General features: G+C 45.1%; 1 long non-coding RNA gene across 1 annotated transcript; it reads right to left on the bottom strand.

Annotated features, from left to right (window-relative positions):
• Positions 1-3,320: 3,320 nt before the first annotated feature.
• On the bottom strand, positions 3,321-15,662 carry LOC111858973 (uncharacterized). Its single transcript, XR_002841715.1, has 3 exons — positions 15,445-15,662; positions 12,745-12,851; positions 3,321-3,774 (listed from the first exon to the last, which is right to left on the bottom strand). It is a non-coding gene; the product is annotated as an uncharacterized lncRNA (long non-coding RNA).
• Between the last annotated feature and the right edge of the window lie 280 nt (positions 15,663-15,942).

Here is a 15,942-nt window from a genome sequence, read left to right as displayed (position 1 = left end):
GCTTTGGTATCAAGCCAAAAAGGTCCACTTTGACTGATTTGTTCATAGACCCTTCCAGAATTGCAGAGGATCTTTTTGATGATTTTGGTGAACCTGAGAGCAGTGATCACATTCTCTTTGACGAGCTGTGGTTTTTGTCTCTCTGCTCTGCAACATTTCCAGCTTCTAGAGGAACACCAACCTCAACAGGGGGGGCAGATACCTGAATGTTGTGTTTAGGGTTCTCTGCTAGTTCCTGAGCTATTTCACAGATTTTGGCAGGACAGCCACTCCTGGTAGGATTCACTGCTGTCCCAAATAATCTCCATTCAGGCTCCAAATGTGGTTCAGTGGAACCCCTGAGCATTGCCAGGTTCCAAAATCCAGCACGACAACTTTTTTTTCTCCGAATTCTTTGGGAGGTCAGATCATGGTCCAACGTGCCTGTACATGTAGGACCTGTGTCCATACCCTTACTGATGGCTCAAATCAGGCCTGACTGAGTAGCAAAATATCCAATCAACTGACTGTAATTATTACCTTATTTGCATTGCAAATAACTAAAGGATAATATTTTTTTTTGCATCTAAATATGATTTATTTGGTTACTTTGCAAAACAGGCAAATGAAAACACCCTAAGATTATGGACGTTTTTGGATTTCCTGTCTATACCCATGAATATGAGTCACAATTTGCATGTTGAGGAAAACAGTGCCTGCAAGCTGAGCTGGGTCTCCTAGGTGGATCAGTGTGACTACTACAGGAGAGCAGAAAGAGCTTGGGGTCTGACTGCACTGCTGGTACCAGAGCTGCTGCCTCCAGCTGTGCACATCTGTGAGCAAGATCCCTGCCGGCCGTTTAGCATCCTGACGGTCTGGAACAAATCAATGGGGTTAATATGTTTTCCGTGCCTGCTTTCATTCAGTGTCACACTCTTTCTCCATCATTCCCTTCACTCCCCATCCTCCATGGTGCGCCAGTTCAGTCCATCCCTGACACATGCCATGGCCACCTCCCACAGCGCTGGTGTCAGGCCCGTTTCGTTCGTTTTCACAAATGAACTGAACCTAAAGTCAAGGACTAATTTTTTACATTTGAAGAACAACATAAGTATTCTACTTTCAGGTCTGTCATTGAATAATGGCCTTCTCTCCACTGATTTTCTCAATGGCAGAGACTCACACACACTCTCATACACACACACACACACACACACACACATAAATAGTGGTCGAAAAAGTCCTCCTAGTCTATAAATGTTCAGGACACGGCTGAATGTGCTGACACAAAGGTCTGCTTTGTCTGGGAGGGAAACTGTCAGTGCTCTGACAGAGGGGGAGAGATGTTCACCATTAATCGAGCTAGACTTCAGCACGGTATCACCGTAGGCGTGGGAGGAGCGGGGGAGCCTTCTGGAGAAGATTCACTTCAGGAAGAACTATCTGTTTCAGGATGTACCACATGTAGCTAATAATCACAGCTTCATGGCTAATGTCTGCTGTGTGAAATACCCACAGCTTCACCTTTAATGTCTGCTGTATAAAACGACCACAGCTTCACCTTTAATGTCTGTCTTATAAAACGACCACAGCTTCACCTTTATGTCCAGTCATATGATTTGACTGCAACTTCAACTTTAAGGTCTGCTGAATTAAATGACTACGGCTTCACCTTTAAAGTCCGCTATATGAAGAGACCACATACAGCTTCACTGTTATGGTCTGCTATGGGGAGAAACCACAGCTTCACCTTTAAGGTCTGCTGTATGAAATCATCACAGCTTCACGTTTATGGTCCACTGTATGAAAAGAACACAGTTTCACATTTAATGTCTGCCATTTGAAAAGACCACATACAGCTTCACGTTTAAGGTCTGCCATATAAACTAAGCAGATGTTTGCCTTTAAGGTCTGCCCTGTGAATTTTCCACAGCTTTGCTTCTACAGTCTACTGTATGAGGTACCACAGATTCACATTTAATACCTATGAAGGCAGTTTAGGCTGTATGATATGTCCCAGGGTGGAGGGGGGGGCAGAAGACTGAGAGTATAGACTGTCTAAAAATGAATAATAGAATGGTCCGTGTTTTTGCTCCCACCCAGCTCCTTGCCAGACAGTCCACATTTTTGCTCCCTCCTTGGTCCTCGGTGACCCACATTGGGTCGCTGAGGACCGAATTGGGAAACACTGCCCTAGGCTGTGGGAGTGGACCAGCCCCAAATGTAGGTGCCCGTTAGTGTCACACCTTGTTATGAATTCATTTTAAAACATCCAATTTTTTGTGTTCACTCCCGTGTCTAATCATCATCTGTTTATACAGCTGGTTCTAGTCACTTGGGTTATGGGCAGCAGCTTTCAGTGGCAGCTAAGAAGTCCAGCGTCTCCAATGGCAATGGGGGAGTCGTCTGAACTTCCCGTAAATTTTAATGATTCTGTCTCGGAGACGTGGACTGATGCCACGTGGCTGGGGGCTGGCGACAGGAATATGCAAAACGCACTCAATTATTTCAGCTCAGCTGGAATTTTATGTGTGACATTAATTAGGTGTAGCGTTCTGGGATTAAACTAAATGAAAAGCAATTGATCAGGCGGTGGGACCTGGAGGCGCCATCTTGGAGATGAGAGGACCGGCCAGAGACCTCTCATTCTCTTTCTTTTTTTCCCACCCTCTCTCTCTCTCTATCTTTTTCTGTTTCCCTCCCCCTCTCATACCCTCTCTTTCCCCCTAACTCTGTTGCTCTCTCTCCCTTTCACCCTCTCCCCCCTCTCTTCCTTACTTTCTCTTCCCTCTCTCTCACCCCTAACTCCCTCTCTCGTTGTCTTTCTCCATCCCTCTCTCCATCTCCCATCCTTTCTCTCCCATCCCTCTCTCTTTACCTCTTTATCCTTTTGACCCTCTCTCTCTCCCACTCTGTATCTTAATCTCTATCTCTCCCTCTCACTGTCTTTCTCCATCCCTCTCCTCCCCCTCTCTTTCATTCTCTTTCTCCTCTCCCTCTCTCTCCACCCTGCTCCCTGGCCATCTCCAGCAGCTGCCGTCACATACCCGATCTGCATGCTTGGCATCAGCGCTGACCCACTTCCAGCCACTCGGAGTGCGTTCTCAATTCCTCAGAGGCCTCCCACAGTGACTGGGTCCTGGGGAAGCTGTTGGCACTGCGGTGCACGGAGCTCTGCTGTCCTGCAGCTGGCCATGGCCGGCTCTGGCTGCCACATTCTAGTGTTCTGAATTATGATCACAAAAATGGACTGGCGTCTGAGCTAGGGAGTCCCTTGCCTGTCCTCTACCTCCTGGGAAGTACTACAGAAAATGGATGGATGGATGGATGATTAGTGAATGGTATCTTACTCCTTTTATTGTTGTTTTAATTGCAAGAAAACACAATGGCCCACCTCCATGGTTGTGGGTTTGATTCCCCACCAAGAACACAGGCCTGACTGGAGATGCATGTCCACAACCCTTAGATGCTGAAGCGAGGTCACCACCAGTGATATGTTCCTTTTTTCTCTGATATAAGGGTACAGGGTGAGTTATGGACAATTAAGCCCTCCAGTTCCCTGCTAAGCTGGTAACCAGTTTCCCTCAGGCATAGACACAGATAAGCCTTTGTCCATTTCCTCCCAAAACTCTGAACCCCCCTCCCCCCACCGCTGCCTTCTTCCCAGGAGTCTGACAGCATCCGCCAGGGAAGCGGCACCTCTGTGAGCCATCAACTGTCTCCAATCTGCTGGCATTCACAGGAGCATGCTGGGAGCCTGTCGGCTCTGCACATCAGCGGGCTTCTGTTGGCGCACTGCAGGGGATTGTGGGAAAAAAAGAGGGAATATTTTATCAAAGCCTCGGCACTCTCAGCTGGAGGACATATTAGCCTGTACGATCTATTTTATAGGCAACTATGAAAAGGATGTGATTTATACGTTTATATTTTTGCAGGCGATTATATAATACACCACATTAAATTTTATCCATCTGTCCATTTTCTGAAACTGCTTAATCCCAAATGGGGTTACAGGGGGGAACGGAGCCTATCCCGAGAGAAATGGGCTCAGGCAGGAACCAACCTTGGGCAGTCACCTACACACCACAGGGCGGACAAACTCACAGAGCCAATTTAGTCTCACCAATCAACCTATCCTTTCGGAACGAGGGGGGGAACCCGGAGCCCCCAGCAAAAACAGGGAGAGCATGCAAACTCCACACAGGAAGGACCCAGGACTGAACCCAGGCCCAACTTGTTGTGAGACAGCAGTTCTAACCACTGTGCCACCTATACAACTTCATGTGAAAAGAAACCAATTATGAAGATATCCACATGATTTATAAGTCTGACAAGCAAGGAGATGCAGAGTCCGTATTTTCCTAAAACTTATGTATCATGAAGCTTAAGTATTTAGGCCACAAAATCAGATGGGTGGAGATAGACATTTTTGAACAAGCTATATAGGTGCAGTGCATGGTGTTGGCCAGCAGGAGGCATGCTATACTTGCTGTGCTCCCGAGAGATCTCACCCATTTCTCATAAATGCCTAATTTATTCAGTGTGTAGTAACAACTTTATGGTCATTACTTAAATTACGTGTCAAAAAATTCTTTATAGGCTCCTTATATAATTACCTATCCATTATTATTGTCTATCCATCTTCTATAACTGCTTCTCCGGCAAAAGGTCATGGTGAGCATATCCCAGATATTTTGGGCTTTTGGGGGAAACCAGAGTATCCAGAGTAAGGCCATTCAAACTCCACACACGGAGCCATGCGTAGGAAGTGAACACACAGCCTTGGGAGACCACAGTGCTCACTGAGTTACCCAGAGCAACAGATCAGTCAAAGATACTCTTACCCACAATGCCTTGCAAACATAGCAAAGGTCAGACATTCTTAAAGGTAATTATTATCAGGGACTGGTCTAGGCAGAGGCAAACTAGGTAGCTGCCTAAGGCCCGATTGGCACAAAGGGGCCCAGACCAAGATATATAACATAATATAATAATATAAATATAATAATATATCATTAAAAAAAAATGTAAATATATAATAAAATAATTAAACATTTTAATTTCATGTATTTGATTTTTATGTGCAGCCAGAAACATGGCCAGCTTTAGTTATAGGCTGAATAGGCAAGGACCACGAGCTACTTGGCTATGGAGGAAATGAAATGATCATCAATATTCTTGGTGAGGGGGCCTCCCAAGTAAAAGTTGGCCTGGGCCCCCTGAGAAAGCAGATCCAGCCCTGATTATTATAACATACGGTGATGGAGGAATTTCTGCTTTTTCACACCTGCTGCTCTTTCAATAAAGACGCGACAGAACCTCAGTAGCCTTTTTGTTCTTGATTAGTTTGGTTCGTGTTAAGCCTGAGACGGATGACAGACGATGAGAAAAGTCTCGCACTGTGCCCCTGGCGGGTCACGCCCCATCATGCCGGCCTGCCGTCTGGCTGAGGAACATCACTGTGCAGGAATCACGAGGTGGAGACCTTCCGTACCATCCTGGGTGACACTTCACCTTCACACCGGCACCGTGACCTGGGATAAACTCGCCGCTTATGATAGATTCTACCTGGGAATTCTCAGTCTCCTCTGGTTTGTGGCGCAACAGTGCCCCCTATAGGCAGGATCTCATCACAGCGTAACGGCAGATAATTCTCATCGCTCTGACCCACTATCCCAAGAGAAGCACCTGGAGAATTAGATTAGACATTAGTGACCTTTTTTCCCCTGCCTTTGTTGACTCCAGGCTTTTGTGCAGACAGCTGACTGTGACAAGAAGGGACTGCAGAAGGAGCCGGATAAATGTGTGGTGGTGGGGAGGGAGGGCTGCAGAGGCTAGCGCATGCGGGGGAGGTGACCTCTTCGAGAAAACAGTTTTGGAGACATGCTGCAGTAGAAAACACTTTGCTCTTTAAAACCTATATTTAATGCTTAAGCAATGAGAGGATCTATAGTCTTTTACATAAACTAGAGCCTGAGGTTTGGAAGGGGCCGGGGTGGGGTTAGCTAACAGTGCATTAGAGGATGACTGCGGGAAGCTGCATCATTACATCATCCGACAGGCCCCTGAACCTCAACGCTTCGGTGGCTAAGGCGAGGCACAGGATACAGGTACAAACTGATGGTAATCAGCATAGCCAGATTGCAGGTGATGTTATCGGAGCGTCGGAGAGGGCCCTCTGTCTCCGTGGAGCCATGTTCTGCCTGTGAGCTGCCTGATCCCCCCCCCCCCACCCACCGAACCCTGCCGCCCGCGTGGGCCCCTTTTCTGCAGGTTCCTGTTTTGCAGGTGAGGAAGTGAGTGGGTTGGGGGCCGTACTGGCAGATGCACGACGTTCTGCAGAAGAAACCCATCAGATGTCCTTAAACGCGAAAACCACCTGGCTCTGCCCTCCCCCAAGCGTTGTCAAGGAGCCCTGACGGTCTCCGCAAAGTCGCCCAGTCCCTGGCTCCCCTGCTAGCTAGGGGTGGAGGCTCTGCAAATGAGCTGAGGAATACCACCAAGCACAGACTGGCCTTCAGGAAGTTTGGGAATTTTCCTGATGCGTCAGTCTTGTGAGGTCTGGGTTTTTTTCCCCAATGCTGGCCTTATTTAGCCTATATGAGTTCGATTGACAAAATATACTGAGGGCGACTCCCCCTCAGGCCAGGACAAAATATTGCAAGTGGACCCCCCGGTTGATGGCAAAATATACCACCACCACACCCCCCTCAAATCGGCGGCTGCTTGATAGCAGATTCCCAGGCTGCTTTTTTTGCCAGTCCACCCCTGAACACCACCTAGCTACCCTCTTGTTGGGGTAGTCAGAACTGGACACCAGGGACTGTGGCTTACAGAGCAGAACCCCAACCTACAAGTGCCCCTTTGCCCATTTACTACAGAACCAACCCAATTTACAGCTGGCTTTCACAGCCAACTGGTTGCCCTTTCATACAATTTTCTTGGGTGTTCATTTCTTTTTTATATAACACTTACAACATTTGATAAGTGTCAAGAGTGTCAATCTATTATTATATCATTAATGCAAAAATCCATTATTATATCATTAATGCAAAAATCCATTATTACATCATTTATTTAGGGTGTTTAGGGTGCTTTATTTGCAGAAAACACCACTTCCGTTTCCCACAGTATCGAGAGACCAGAAAAGCTAACTGAACGGCATGCATGTGCCATGCTTTAAATTCTAAGACAGTTCAGCATTTTCTCAAAACCACAACCCTGTGATTCTTAATGCTCTTCAGGTCTCCTACAGGCATAAACACAACTAACAGCATGTAAACACTACTGTTGCTGTTCGTAAGGACCAGCAGCAGGCCACAGCTAAAAAACAAGGTATAAGCCCAGTGCTTAAACAAAGGGCCGTGTGTCCAACATGTCCACACGGCTAATCCCGGGAGAGCTGTTAGCGACTCGTATAACTTCCTATAAAGGCTCCTCTTGGGCGAGTGCTTAATGACATCAGCATATACCATACTCTCTTTGAGACAGAGTGATAAAAGAGAGCTGTGTTTCACTGTAATGCAAACAGCTGCAAGAAGGTGTATAGAGCCCTTATCTGATATGATGCGTTCCCCTGCTTTGTATTCCATTACGGGTCTCATGAGGTCCTGTTCTTGTTCCTCAAGCTCTGGAAGGCCTTCGTTGACGGGAGAGTCACAGACTGGGAGGAAATCGTGTATTTGAGGGGTGGAAATGGAGCAGGAAGTTCCGCATCGACCCTGGGAAATGTCGCCTGGCTCCAACTTACAGCAGACACGCGCCGTTACTAATCCAGAGTGATTAAAACAGATTGCTGTCAGGAGCAGGGGCCAAGCTACAGGTGATGTCGGCCATGTTGGTTTCTCCAAATCTGTCCTTCTAAGGCCTAAAATAAGGCTGTCTGGTGCCCTGCTTAGCAAAGGTCACCTGTTACTTTATTTTTGTCATCAGCACCTCGTTCATAGGCGATTAGGCTCCTTTCTGGCCCTCTTTTCAGTAAAAAAGTGCAATTTAAAGGGCTCCTCTGCAGGAGGATGTGGCCGTGAGGCTGCAAACGGCGCCCAGGCTGTAAGGGGAAGCATCCCCCACGATTGCGTAACGTCTGCTGATGGAAAAAAGGCCCGAAGTGAGATTTTAAAGAAACGGAAGCGACGTCAGACAGCAGTGGCTCCGGCATGTCGCCGTCTTTGAAGGTCCTGTCCATTCCACTTCCTCTTGGGGTTTTTGATTCACATGCTTTTCCTCACGATGCAGTGAGAACTCTCAGCTTTTTTAGTACTGGAGCGCAGCCATTTTGAAATGTTGCTCCAAACCCTTTAGATGGAGGGAGAGGGTCAAGTCTCATGGGGGAGCCGGAGGTGCATTCCGTGTGCCACCTCACGTTGTCCGTGACATATATGTTTAAACCCTATGTGGTGCCAGCTTCACTGGCTTGCTAATTCGGTGCACCCTCAGAAGACAGCGCCCTAGGCGATCGCCTATGTCGCCTAACACGTTGACCTGTACTGGTGCCATCCTTCTGTAGCGCCTGGAGCAAAGTATAGGCAAAAGAAAGCATGCTTGTCTCTCCCCCTGCCTCGTCACGGCTCTCAGAAAGATGGCCGTCCCAGTGCGGCAAGCCCCTGCCATCTGCAGCCCTCTGTCAGAGGCACAACAACAGGATAGGCAGGGCAGTCAATATGGGGGCAGCGGATGGCGTAGTAAAGAGGTCACTAACAGGCAGTCCGGGTCCGGACTCAGAAGTTGTCCTATACGGACCCGGACTGATAGCCAAAACATTATTATTTAAAACCTGACGCTTCTATTTTAACCGACGCAGCTTTTGTGCTCTTTTCGGTAGTGGTTTAGCAGTAGAACCACCATTTCCCACGCCAATGAACGTCAAACACCTTTAACCGCCAAGCTAGACGTAGTTCGTCTCATGCAGCCCTTTGTCTGCACTAATGTGCCATTAGGTTAATAGCAGCAGCGAAGCTAAAACCCACAAGCAAAAAGCCGTAATGTTCCTAACAGAGTGACTGGTCTGTCCTGAAATCATACAACTGAAAATACAGTATGTATTATATAACATGTTGGATAAATAGACGTAGTTTATTGTTGATTTCATGTTCGTTGAACTTTCTGCTTTTTAATATATGTATAAAATAATGTTATCTTATATGAATAAACTCAGGTGAAACAAAAAATGTATGTTTTCATGGCTGCCAAATCTCAAGCATCTGGCATGACACTCACGCTGGAAATCTTACGGCAAATCTATATTATTCCATTATAAAACCTAAAATTAACTACGTCAAAGGTATATTTACATGGTTAAATACAAAAGCAGACTATTTACAAGGTAAGAATTGTTACATGTGTGTGCAGACATCTCGAACTGAAAATCTCACTCCAGTCAGCTGGCCGAAGTTCTATGTCATGTGACAATAAATATTGTCAAAACGTTTTTGAATTGTACTGAATTAATTTGATTTGACAGTCAGGTACTGATTAAATGCAATGTTGATGCAACTAATAGGTTACTTAAATATATATCACACTAAATAGTTAGACATTATGATATTCCAGACCTTTGTTTCAAGAAATTTTCTCTAACTGGACCTCTTTAAATTTTAGTTGAATATCTCTGGCGTAGTATATTACGATGACAAAAAACTGTGCATTCTGTTTTTCACAAAACTTGTGTTCATTAACATCTCTTTGTTGATATTATTAATTTAGACTTCATGCTAAAATAATGGTAATAAATTTAGGGAGGGGGATTGGAGGACCCCTTGGGATTTCTTGCCAAGAGTCACTTATGCCCTCCATATGTTGCTCTAGTGCTCAGGTGGCTTATGATGTACCTGTCACTATGCCTCATAGACTGTATATGGGGTTAATCTCCTCCTGAATGTGACCTTGACTAACGACCACATGGTTCTGCCTGTTAGCTCGGCGGTCATATTAAAATTCCTTGTGTTACCTTAACAGGCTGTGTGGGGCGTGCGAGAGCTGTTCTGAAGCTCAGCACGCGTCCTGCACCCCCAACCTGCATCTGATGTAATTCCCTGAGAATATACAACACCAAATGCAAGGTATGCTTGGAGTTTGATGTGTGCTTGGCCAGCCTACAAACCCTTTACATGCTGAATTAATTATTCAAGATTCAAGTGTTTATTTGTGCACAGTAAACAGAAAGTTCCACTATGAAATACTCACTCTATATGTCTTTCAGCTAAACACAAATGAACACAAAACACAAATCAGAAGTACTGCAAGTATAAAGTGCATGTGCAGGAACAAAATGAATACAATTTCAATTGTCATAATAAATACGCAGACATATGCAATGTAAAATGTAGTGCAATTTAAACTTATTAAATTGTAAATAGGTAGAGACTGGGACAGATAGCTGCCCAGTGCTGTGTGTCAGGTTTTTAGTGCAAAAACATTGCTGGAGAAAAATTCTCAATTTCTAGGTTTGGAAGGGGCCGGGGGTGTCACGCTGGTGGAGCGGGTGAGCTGGGCATGACAGAGGGGTTAAATAACAGCACATTAGAGGATGACTGCAGGAAAAAAATTTGGAGACCGTTTACCAGGGCGGGGACCCTGTGGCCAGTGACAAGCAGGATTCTGTAGGTGGGGCTGCAGTTCATATCAGGGGGACAAGCATTCGCAGTTTAGTGACGCTGATTCACCTGAGCTACAGGATTCTGGAAGGAGGAACATCCAGACATGAAGAGAACAGAGTAGAAAAGTTGAGGTCCAGAAAGTAAAAATGCAGGCCAAAGTTTCGTTTCAGCCAACCAGCTGAGTACTCTGTGACTGTGATGCTTTATACTCAACTGGTTGGTTGACACAAAATCTTGGTCTGGATTTTTACTTTCTGGACCTGATCTATTCGCCTCTGGAGGAGAACATGCATATGGCACATATATTGCCATGGCTGGGATTGAGACTAGATTCATCTATTCATCCATTTTCCATAGCCACTTATCAGCTGTGGTGAGCCTAAAGCATAGCACAGGAATAACTGGGGAGGCCCTGGATGGGATGCCAGTCCTGTGATTAATAATACACCTAATCATGTCAGGCTTATTTTATTAACAGGACCAGTAGTGAAGCATGACAGCTACACTTCACTTTTTTAAAATCTATTCGGGGAACCTTCACAGAAAATCTGGAGTACCGGTTCTGCAGAACTCGAGGCTGGGAGCCAGAACTGCAACTGCCATTTGGTGTGAGGAGCATGTCAGGCATCGTGCACATGCGCCGGAATGTTCCAGGTGACGCTGGGTCAGGGGCGCTGCTCGGTTTACAGTGTAACCAGCTGTACCAATAAACCAAGGGCACTTTCAATCTTATGCAATGTAGTGAGCCCTCTAGTGGTGGCTTAAGGACGCATCCGAGTGTGCAGGCAGGAGATAGTAGGCTAGTTACAGCAGTGTTTCTCAACCCAGTCCTTGAGGACCCCAGACAGTCTATGTTTTGTTTGAGCTGGGAGGGATCTAAAATGTGGACCGTATGGCAGGGAGCTGGGAGAGAGCAAAAACATGGACCATCTTGGGGTCCCCAAGGACCAGGTTGAGAAACACTGAGTTATAGCACTGGTCACACACAGAACTAACACAAAGAGACCGGTAGCCATGCTGACCAGCAGTTTAACCAGTCCTGCTCTGCACCACGCTATATTTTATTACCTAGAGAGTTCATTTACACATACACACACATATATATATGTCCTTATATATATATACAGTGGTACCTCGGTTCTCGAACTTAATCCGTTCCGGACTCCGGATCGAATCCTCAAAAGTTCGAGTTCTGATAGAATTTTTCCCATAACAAACAATGAAAAACAAATTAATTGGTTCCCGGACCCCCAAAATTACACCTAAATATGTTTTTCTTTAAGCATTTAAACACAAAATGAACAGGATAAAACAAGAAGAGCATTTTTTTCTTAATGGCTTCCAAAACGATAAAGATCTTATCCCAACATTACTCCTGTCCTGCCCCGATCGTCCGAACCTTCCGGGTGCCACGCCCCCTCGTTAACCTAGTGTGGAATCCCAGTGTGATCAGTTGTTTCTGGTTGTTGTCATTAGTCCTCTGTATTAAGTCCGCGTTTCAGTTTGTTTCCCCAGTCCGGTCATTGGGTGCGTTCTACTTGCTTACAGCGCTGGCTTAAAGCAACGCATTCTGATCCTGACGCAATGCATTACGGTTAGATGCATTGCGACCTCTCACCCGGCTGCACAAACTGGAACCGCCTCCGTGACGACAAACCTTTGCCCTTATTGGCTGAAGAATTTAGTTTCACGCATGACATTTGTATGCCAGGCAGTTCCGATGCGTAATCTGCTATTTCTCCCGAATGTCACATAAAGCAGTGAGAACTGGTTTTCTGTTAATTTACCTGGTAAAATAAAGTTTAAATAAATGACATAAATGCTCTAATAGTACACGTAAGTTAGTGGTTTATTTATTGTTAGTTGCGCTGCTTTATTTGGTTAATCGTCCAGTCTGTGAAGAAGGCATTCAAGTAAGAATTGCATTGTATGACTCATTTCCTGGCGCGTACAATTTATATTAGGTCAGCCTTCACGGATCTACTTCTAATATTCAGATCGAGTTCTAGGTTAAACTGGTTTGTTCGACTTTCAAGAAATTCGAGTTCTAGTGAGTTCGACAACCGAGGTACCACTGTGTTTGTGTGTGTGTGTGTGTGTATATATATATATATATAGAGAGAGAGAGAGAGAATCACAAACTAGTGATATACAAACAGTTCATACTTACTGTGCCAGTGGCCCAGGTCCACAATCTTTAGCCCGATAACAATTTGACGAGAGAACACAGATGTTTAGCTCTTGTGATACAGCTGTCCAAACGATGGACTCCAATATCTGCAAAACAAAATGGGGGGGGGGGCAAAAACACCAAAGTGGTGTCAAAGCACATCCAAGTGCATATCTTATCACAGCACACGACAGAGAGCGTGAACATATCACCACTGGGGCACCGAGGATGGCAGACAGCACGATTATGGCAATAAAGCTCTCCAGCGATACCTGTCATCCCTCATCCACTGTATATGGCTTTAATTCCTTCCAAAATGTGATCTTGACTGATAACCACATAATCTTCTCTGTTAGCACCATGGTTATAGTACTCTTATTTTCCTCATCAGACCCCTAACACACAGCGTATGACATGTTAGAGGTGTGATTCCCATCTTATCATCACAGCATTAGGGTCAAAGGTCACCTTCTCACTGAGGAAAGGAGAAAACAACGGCTTGGGGGGGGGGGCATCGTTCAGAGGACAAAGTTCTGCGTTTCTGCACTGAGTGTTAAAAGGCGTGACTGTCACTTTAAAAGTACTGCTGTCAGGCAGCTTATGATATCATGATTTTTAAAGATCTTTGGCTTGCAAGCTTCCTGATTGGCTCTTGGGTGTGGGCGGGGCGACCAGGCCCCTCCCCATGCTACCCCGACCACATGTCCCACTGCTCCGGCCATGCTGTGCCGCCCCCTCTGATACTCCGGGATCGGCGGCCCCTAAACCAGCTAGTCACTGATTAACTGTGTTGAGCAGCTTTCCTTGGGACACCATGCACTGCTGCATGCTTGAGTGCTTGGGTCCCCCTGTATTGTATCTGACTGTTACCATTTTCTTTTTAAGGACAAATTATGTGTTTCCATGTGTCATTGTCCAAGGAAAATATCTGATGAATAACAAAAGAAAAATATTTGCTATCCAGCTCCAGTGACAGACCATCCAAATAAATATGCATTATCACATGATGCACTGGATATTTCATTCATGTATAATATCATATACACTCACCTAAAGGATTATTAGGAACACCATACTAATACGGTGTTTGACCCCCTTTTTGTGACATGGTACATTATCCTGCTGGAAGTAGCCATCAGAGGATGGGTACATGGTGATCATAAAGGGATGGACATGGTCAGAAACAATGCTCAGGTAGGCCGTGCCATTTAAACGATGCTCAATTGGCACTAAGGGGCCTAAAGTGTGCCAAGAAAACATCCCCCGCACCATTACACCACCACCACCAGCCTGCACAGTGGTAACAAGGCATGATGGATCCATGTTCTCATTCTGTTTACGCCAAATTCTGACTCTACCATTTGAATGTCTCAACAGAAATCGAGACTCATCAGACCAGGAAACATTTTTCCAGTCTTCAACTGTCCAATTTTGGTGAGCTCGTGCAAATTGTAGCCTCTTTTTCCTATTTGTAGTGGAGATGAGTGGTACCCGGTGGGGTCTTCTGCTGTTGTAGCCCATCCGCCAAATGCTTTGCTGCATACCTTGGTTGTAACGAGTGGTTATTTCAGTCAAAGTTGCTCTTCTATCAGCTTGAATCAGTCGGCCCATTCTCCTCTAACCTCTAGCATCAACAAGGCATTTTCGCCCACAGGACTGCCGCATACTGGATGTTTTTCCCTTTGCACACCATTCTTTGTAAACCCTAGAAATGGTTGTGCGTGAAAATCCCAGTAACTGAGCAGATTGTGAAATACTCAGACCGGCCCGTCTGGCACCAACAACCATGCCACGCTCAAAATTGCTTAAATCATTCTGACATTCAGTTTGGAGTTCAGGAGATTGTCTTGACCAGGACCACACCCCTAAATGCATTGAAGCAACTGCCATGTGATTGGTTGATTAGATAATTGCATTAATGAGAAATTGAACAGGTGTTCCTAATAATCCTTTAGGTGAGTGTATAATACCAATTAGACGTATATTACAGTTAATAGTGGCATTCTGACCAGTTTCCAGTTTATAGAAAACTATTAAAAGATCAAATTTTGCTCCTGTACAATTTTGCAGTTCAAATGACTATGAAGCTACTAAAAATTTCAATCTAGGTTCCCACTCACTTACGCCCCTACTGGTAGCTTATAGTCTTACAAATGCACTCAGAAATTTAACTTCCTACCTTTTCAGGCTGAACTTTTTTTTCCCAGAGATTATTATTTACGTGAATAATGACAGGTTCAAGGGGCGCATTATAAATATGTTCTGCATATAAGCAGTACCATTATTGCATTAATGGTAACAAAATATAAATATTAAGATTGGTATTATTCGTGAGATTTGAGGAATGAAAATCTCGGCTTTTTTGGAGTATAGAAAACTGTCGTTATAGCTGCGCTGGCAGGCAAACTGCATAAAGAAAGAGAGACAGTGGGTGGCTATCGAGCTGCAAAAGTTTTTAAATAATGAATCTCAACGTCACTCCCCATAAAATCCTCATTACGATCTCGTGACTATCCTCCGGCACCCTGATGCATGAACCCACGGGTCACCGAATAGACCTTTTCATAATCATATGCATTATCTTCATTTATCAAACAATTTACTTTTCGACGCGAATCCACCCATTCTGTATCTCCGAGGTTACTAGCAAACAAGTTTTACCCATAAATCATCCGTTGCCAAGGGAAACCGGTTTCTTACCACTCCCACCTCTCTGAACCAATTCGTTGACTGGTTATTTCCTTATACGGCACGCAGGGACACTATCGTAGTTGTTTCATTAGGACGGTATTGCATTGTACTATATTTGTGCGTGGAGTCATTTCTTCCATTTCGTGATTTCATTCATCACTGCAATTTTTTAATGATTCAGAGTTCGGTTTCTTGAGCAATGCAAGCCATTTCGCTCCTTGGGTTTCCTTACGGGCTCCGGAGAGCTGCGCAGTACGCATGCGCATCGTTGATCTGGTACCCTGCTAGTGAAAGAATGTTACCGGCGTTACTCTGACATGGCTTATAAATACGTACGTAAACTGAGAATAAGGCATCTGCACAATCCCGAAGGTGTAACAGTTTATATTCAGCGTTTTATGAGTGCTAAACACAATAATGGGTACTTTTTTCCACGTTAAGAGCGCAAGCGTGCGTTATGTGAATAGCAACTTGAATGAAACGTGAATGTGCTTCTACAGATATTGA

Source organism: Paramormyrops kingsleyae, chromosome 4 (assembly GCF_048594095.1).
Source record: "Paramormyrops kingsleyae isolate MSU_618 chromosome 4, PKINGS_0.4, whole genome shotgun sequence".
Lineage (NCBI taxonomy): Eukaryota > Metazoa > Chordata > Actinopteri > Osteoglossiformes > Mormyridae > Paramormyrops > Paramormyrops kingsleyae.
The sequence above is the reverse complement of the archived record's forward strand: the minus strand, read 5'-3'. Positions and strand labels throughout refer to the sequence as shown.